Genomic DNA, 6,085 nt, shown 5'->3' with positions numbered 1-6,085 from the left:
TATGCACATCATTCGTCACATTGACAAGCCTGCAACATTTGACGGGTGATAAACGGCCCGGCCGACCACACTAACGATCGCCGCTCCTTTCTAAAAGTGCCCCGTTAAAGAGCATCAAATCCCTTCTTACCAAACCCACACAAACAGAACCTTAATTAGCATAGTTAGCAAACTCCCTGAAAGAGCAGCAGTGGAGAGAGAGAACAATGGCAGTCTATTAAAGGGAGGGGATGAAGGTGGAACAGAATGGACGGAGCTATTGTTCTGGTCTTATTTAGCTCTTGCCGTCACCCTGCAACTGTTGTCACTTCTAAGTTTAGCAAAACAACTGAAGGGTACAGTAAAGAAGAAGAAGGAGATAAGCAGGAATGAAAGATGTGGGAAGCGAGAAGGTGTGGGAAACTAACTGACGTTGACCTAAAAAGGCAGGGATGAGAAAATATTGCAAAGAAGTTCAAGTGAAGTCCAGATGTTTACCCATTAAAATAAACTCTCATATGTATCTACTGTACATCAATCAATAACCTTGCAGGGTTTGATATAGTTTGCTTATTCTCTTTAATTACATCCTATAAAAATAAGTTATGGAAACATCCACTCAGGTTTATCAATTGGCTATAGAAGTGAATATGTGCTTGTAAATGCCTGATGGACATGACAAACCATTAAAAACTGATGAGTAAAGATTATTTTTTAACTTTTTACCCAGTGGTTCCCAAACTGAGGGACATGCACCAGAAAGGGGTGTGACATCCAGAGGTGAAAGTAATAGATCACAAGTACTCACATCACTGTAATTGAGTTGCTTTTATGGGTACTTATTGTACTTAAGTATGTTTTAAAAGAGGTAATGTGTTTCATTTCTACACCCAACCGTTACTGAGTATATTACTATTATTTTGTGATTATCATTTTATTTATGTTTCATGGCACATTGAACATAATCCATGTGTTCTTTGGTCGTGCCAGTTATGATCAACGTCCAGCCACTTTCTTGGGTTCAGGTTGGAGCTTCTATATGTATGTTGTTACCCACATGGCACAGTTTTAGAGTTCATAAATGTAGCTATAGTTGGAGCCTGAGAATTTGTTTTTATTTTCAATTGAATTCATTGGTGTTATTTTATTTTGAAAAGAATTGTACATTTTGATAAACCGTTTATTTTAAACAGATGCCGTTGTGAAAAAAAAAAAAAAGTTCCAATTGTGCAAGATTTGGTCTCTTCCTTTATAAGTTTATAAATGAGATGTTTACTGTATGCAAGGGAACCGTGCCAAGATTTATTACCAAAAATAAACATGGGGAGTGAAAGTAACTGGTAACTTTTACTTTGAGTACTATTTAACAGAGCTATACTTTTTACTTGTACTTGAGTATTTTATGTATGACTTACTTGTACTTGTAGTTGTACTTGTACTTGAGTAGGATGTATCAGTACTATTTACACCTCTGGTGACGTCATGACTCGGGTGCCTTGTTGAAGAATTAGCATGGAAAATAGAAAAAAGCCTTTTCTTTGCACACTTTTTCAATAAAGGTAACATTTTTACCCATTTAACAATTAGTCAAATTTTGGTTGGGGCTGGGGGTGTAAGGGCCTGAAAAGTTTTCATTTTTCAGATTTTTGTATGATCTTTTATTAATGACATATGAAAACATGCATGTTGGTTCTATGGGTTAAATAGGCCTCAAACCTTCATGAACCATGAAGAAAAAAGTGTATTTAAATCATATTTCTTATAAAAAGAGCCAAAGTCAGACACACCTGCGTTCAAGTTCAACGTGTTTGCGGTCCATGAACTCTGTGGGTGTGACTCACACCAACCAATGAGATCAGCTAAGGCCACCCAACCACAAGTGTGTTAGTGCGACAGGTGCAGAACATGTTGAATACAGACAACATGACACACATGAGTTAGTGTTGTGTTTACCAATGTTTACTATGTTAAAGCACCTAAGAGATCCAGTGTGTGTGTGTGTGCCTGTGTGTGTGTCAGGGGTCTTTGAAAGGTATGAGACTAAGTAGATAACAAACAGACGAACAAAGGAGCTAAAAGAAGCAACAAAGCAAGACACAAGAAGAAAGAAAGAGGAAGACAGAGGAGGGAAAGAGGAGACAGATTAGCCCAGCTGTCTGCTCATAAAGCAGCCGATGGGTGAGGCGCTAAGCCTTGCAGTGAAAGCACAGCTTAACTGGGTGACACAGGGCAGTGGACCCCACTCGGTCCACGGTGGCCTACAGCGTAGGACCTGAGCCAAAGCAAAGACACATGAATAAACAGTGAGAGATGAGGCTCCATGTCTGCAAAGCCCAAAGGGCTAAGACGGTCGGACAGGCAGGCAGGCGTCGCATTCCCCCCCAGTCAGGAGTGGAGACAAGGGGAGTTAAAGCTTAAGGCTTGGCCCTCTAACTGGCTGACAAGGGGTGAGGCAGGGTGGTAGACACCGCCTCAGTCAAGTCACTGAGTTTATCAGAAAGTATGTGGCATTACTGCACATCGCCCGGTCTCACCTCAGGGGGGTTTCAGGGCAATTACGTAATGATCTTGGCATGTACCAGCTCATATAACACTGCTTTCTTCACTAAATGCAAATACACAGCACTGTCCATCTCTGCGGCCATGCCCCTCGGTTGACCCTAGTTAACATAGCAGTCCTGGAACAGCTTGCGATGACAGGGTCATGACGATGAGGTGAGGAGGCAAGGGGTCGACTGCAACTCTGAGTCTGAAAGTAGCAAAGGTCTTTAACCGCACTGGATTTCACACACAAGCTTCATCCACGACCTCACAGCATAAGGGTATTAGCAGCTGCTGCTTTATGAGGTCCCAAACGTGACAATGTAGGCGATGGCATACGTCTATAGCAATAGCACAAGCCTACAGCTCAGAGAGAAATTATGTTTGCAACATCTGAATTTGATGATATAATGTTTGAAATCATCTAACTTTCTGTCTCATCTTTGTTAAAATAATTTTGGCTGAAGATCTTTGTGTATTAACTGTAGAGAAACCAGGACACATCGTTTCAGCATGTATAACGCCATAGTGGCCTTCCATCGCCATGGCATTAGTCGGTAACACTTTACTTGAAGTTTTATATATAAGGCTGACAATACTCTGTCGTTATCTGTCATTAGCATGAATAAGGTGTCCATAAAGGCTGTCTTTAAGTGTTGTTCACTAAATTATGACACCTTTGGAGCTATGTTGGCATATTTTGGGTTATTAATATTAATTAAAGCCGCGAACGACGTTTGAACTAAATGAGTTATTGCGGTTTTCTTTTTTGGCGTGCGCCATCTGAGAACGCAAAGCATGATTAGTCATTTTCAAGTTGATTCTTGTTTAGGGCTGGAGAGTAATCATGTGTAATAAATATGAGGCGGTTTGAACGTTGTATATGAGAGTTATAGCGGTTTTTCTATTATGGCGTGCAAAATGGCAGCAGTCGAAAAAAAAACCCAGTATGAAAGTGAAAAATAAAATAAATCACTTTCAGTGAATTTGATGCAAATCCATTGAAAAACAAAACAGCCAAGATACAGCATTTAGAATGTGATGGCAAAGGATTTGCTGGTCTCATTATAGGCCCCTCCCACTGATGACATTTTTTCACACTTTCATTGCAATTCCGATGAATGTCTCTGTCTTCCTGTTGATGTTTTACATCTGCATGTTTTGTTCATGATCAATTTTGGGTTCCAGATGAGAATGATGCCACTGATCAAAATTTCCACTCTCAGAAAAGCTCAACAACTAACTTCAGGGGTCAACCTAAGGGTTACAAGACACTGGGAGGAGGTCACCAAATACCTTCAATAAATAGAATATTTTTTGAACAATATGAGCCCGTTTTTGCTCATTTTTACACTTTATCTGCAACGACACCAAACGCCATATTTGAACCTATTTTTATCCCTGTTTCTTGCCATGTTTTTGCTCCTTTTAATGTATTTTTGCTACATTACTCCCATTCCTGCCACTTCTCCGTCAAATTTCAAGGCCTTTTCTGCACATTTTTTCAACTTTCAAGACATTTTCGGCACTTATAAAAGCTTGTTTCCACTTTTCCCACTTATGTTGACCCATTATTCTCACGTTTAACATCTTTTCACCATAATTCATGCTTATTTTGGCCAATTTAACCTCATTCACGATTTTTCATGCCCATTATTTGCCAGTTCAAACTAATTGTTCATACTTTTTAAATTACATTACCCCTAATTAGCAAATATTAACAATTTTTTGTGGTTTTTTAAATCCCTTTTCAGCACCTTTTCCACTAGTTTTGGTCACTTTTAACCCATTTTATTTCTGATTAAAACAAGTATTTACATCTTTAAGATGACTACATACTATGGCGCAAATAATAATAAACTTCCTGGATAACAGTGGATATTATTAAGATAAATAAATGCGGTTATGACATTGTGTGCTGCCTGGCAAGCCTTTTCGGAAGGCTGGAATCAAAGATCCGAACAAAAAAAAAAAAAAAAAAAAAAAAAAAAAATCCGAACACCTACACCTTCAAACGGCCACTTCTGAAACTATTCATAGGAAATCATCATGTTCAGCCACTAACTACTTTTGACTAATTTAAATTTTTTTACAATTTAACAATTATGTAAGATTTTTTTTTTTTTTTTTTTTCAAATCCACTTTTTAAAAATGTATATATCATCACCATCTTCTTAACACCAAATCAGCAGCAGCACCTTTAACAAAAATCTACGTATCTGCAATAGTTGAACACATTTGTCTCAATGTTTCAGTGAAGAACATTCAAAGACGGTTCATTTGATACATACACTTGTCAAGTGCAGCAGTATTTAACTAAATATGTCATCTGTAGTTATACGTTTCTCAAATAAAACCTTTACTTGGAGCACGGCTGTGAGTTGTGGATTAAGCTCAGCTACAACCAACCAATCAGCCTTTAATTCCACAGATATAAAACAACCCTTGGTCACTGTGAGTCTGACATATGAAGCAGAAGGTCTACTTTAGACTAAGTAAAGAATTTGTCTGTTATGATCTACTGTAAAAGTAATGATACAATAAAAATGTTATTTTTAGATTATATGAGTCAAAACAAAACAACCTGTCCTAATAGGGGTTCAATAAAAATTAAATAATCAATGAATCTCACTATGTAGAAGTTATTGACAGGATTTCTAATCATGTATTTGTTGAAAAAATGTTGATAAATCACTGAGTTTAAGCAAGTGCAGTCAAGTGAAGGAGTGATGAACACAAAAGCACAAGTAGTCTTTTTTTTTTCTTTAAAAAGAAAAAATATGTGAAAATAAAATTTAATTTAATTTTACATATCTTTATTTTTCCTTTGCAATTGGTTTGGCACAGCTGGGAATTAATCAATAAAATGCATCACTGTAACCTCACAGCTTGATTGTTGTAAATATCTCCATCATATTTGTATATTTGTATTATTATTGTTGTAATTATCTGTATCATATTTGTATTCAAATTTGTATATTTGTATTATTATAATTAGTAGTATTTTGTATTTTACTTCACCTTATTTCTTACTACTGTAATGTGTGTGTATATAATCCTTATTTTTAACAGTCTTTTACTTAATTATACACTTATTTAACGTTTATCCTTTCTTTCGTCTTTGTTTAACGTTTATTCTTTTATTTGTGATATAAGTGGCTGTAACAAAAGCAATTTCCCCCTGGGATTAATAAAGGAATTTTGATTCTGATTCTGATTCTGAAAAGTTCATCCAAACCTACAACAAAATCATCCATAACCATAGTCAAATTATTCTAGAAACAAATCATTTTTAATAACATTAAGCCATCAGGAGTAAATTTAACATCTACTGTTATACCATATTGGATTATCCTCAGATAACAGACATCAATACAGTTTTTGTGGACAGTATTTATTAAACTCAAGTTTTAAAGACAAAACTACAAGTTTGACCTATAATATCTATTTAATACCTCTGTCCTGTCCCTTACTCTTTTGATTTAACCTAACAGGGTTTTCTTGAGAACTAAATCTATTTAGGATTTATTGTTTCTTATTATTTTTTTGCCATCATTTGAAATTA

Source organism: Gouania willdenowi, chromosome 24 (assembly GCF_900634775.1).
Source record: "Gouania willdenowi chromosome 24, fGouWil2.1, whole genome shotgun sequence".
NCBI lineage: Eukaryota > Metazoa > Chordata > Actinopteri > Blenniiformes > Gobiesocidae > Gouania > Gouania willdenowi.
This window is presented reverse-complemented; position numbering follows the sequence as displayed.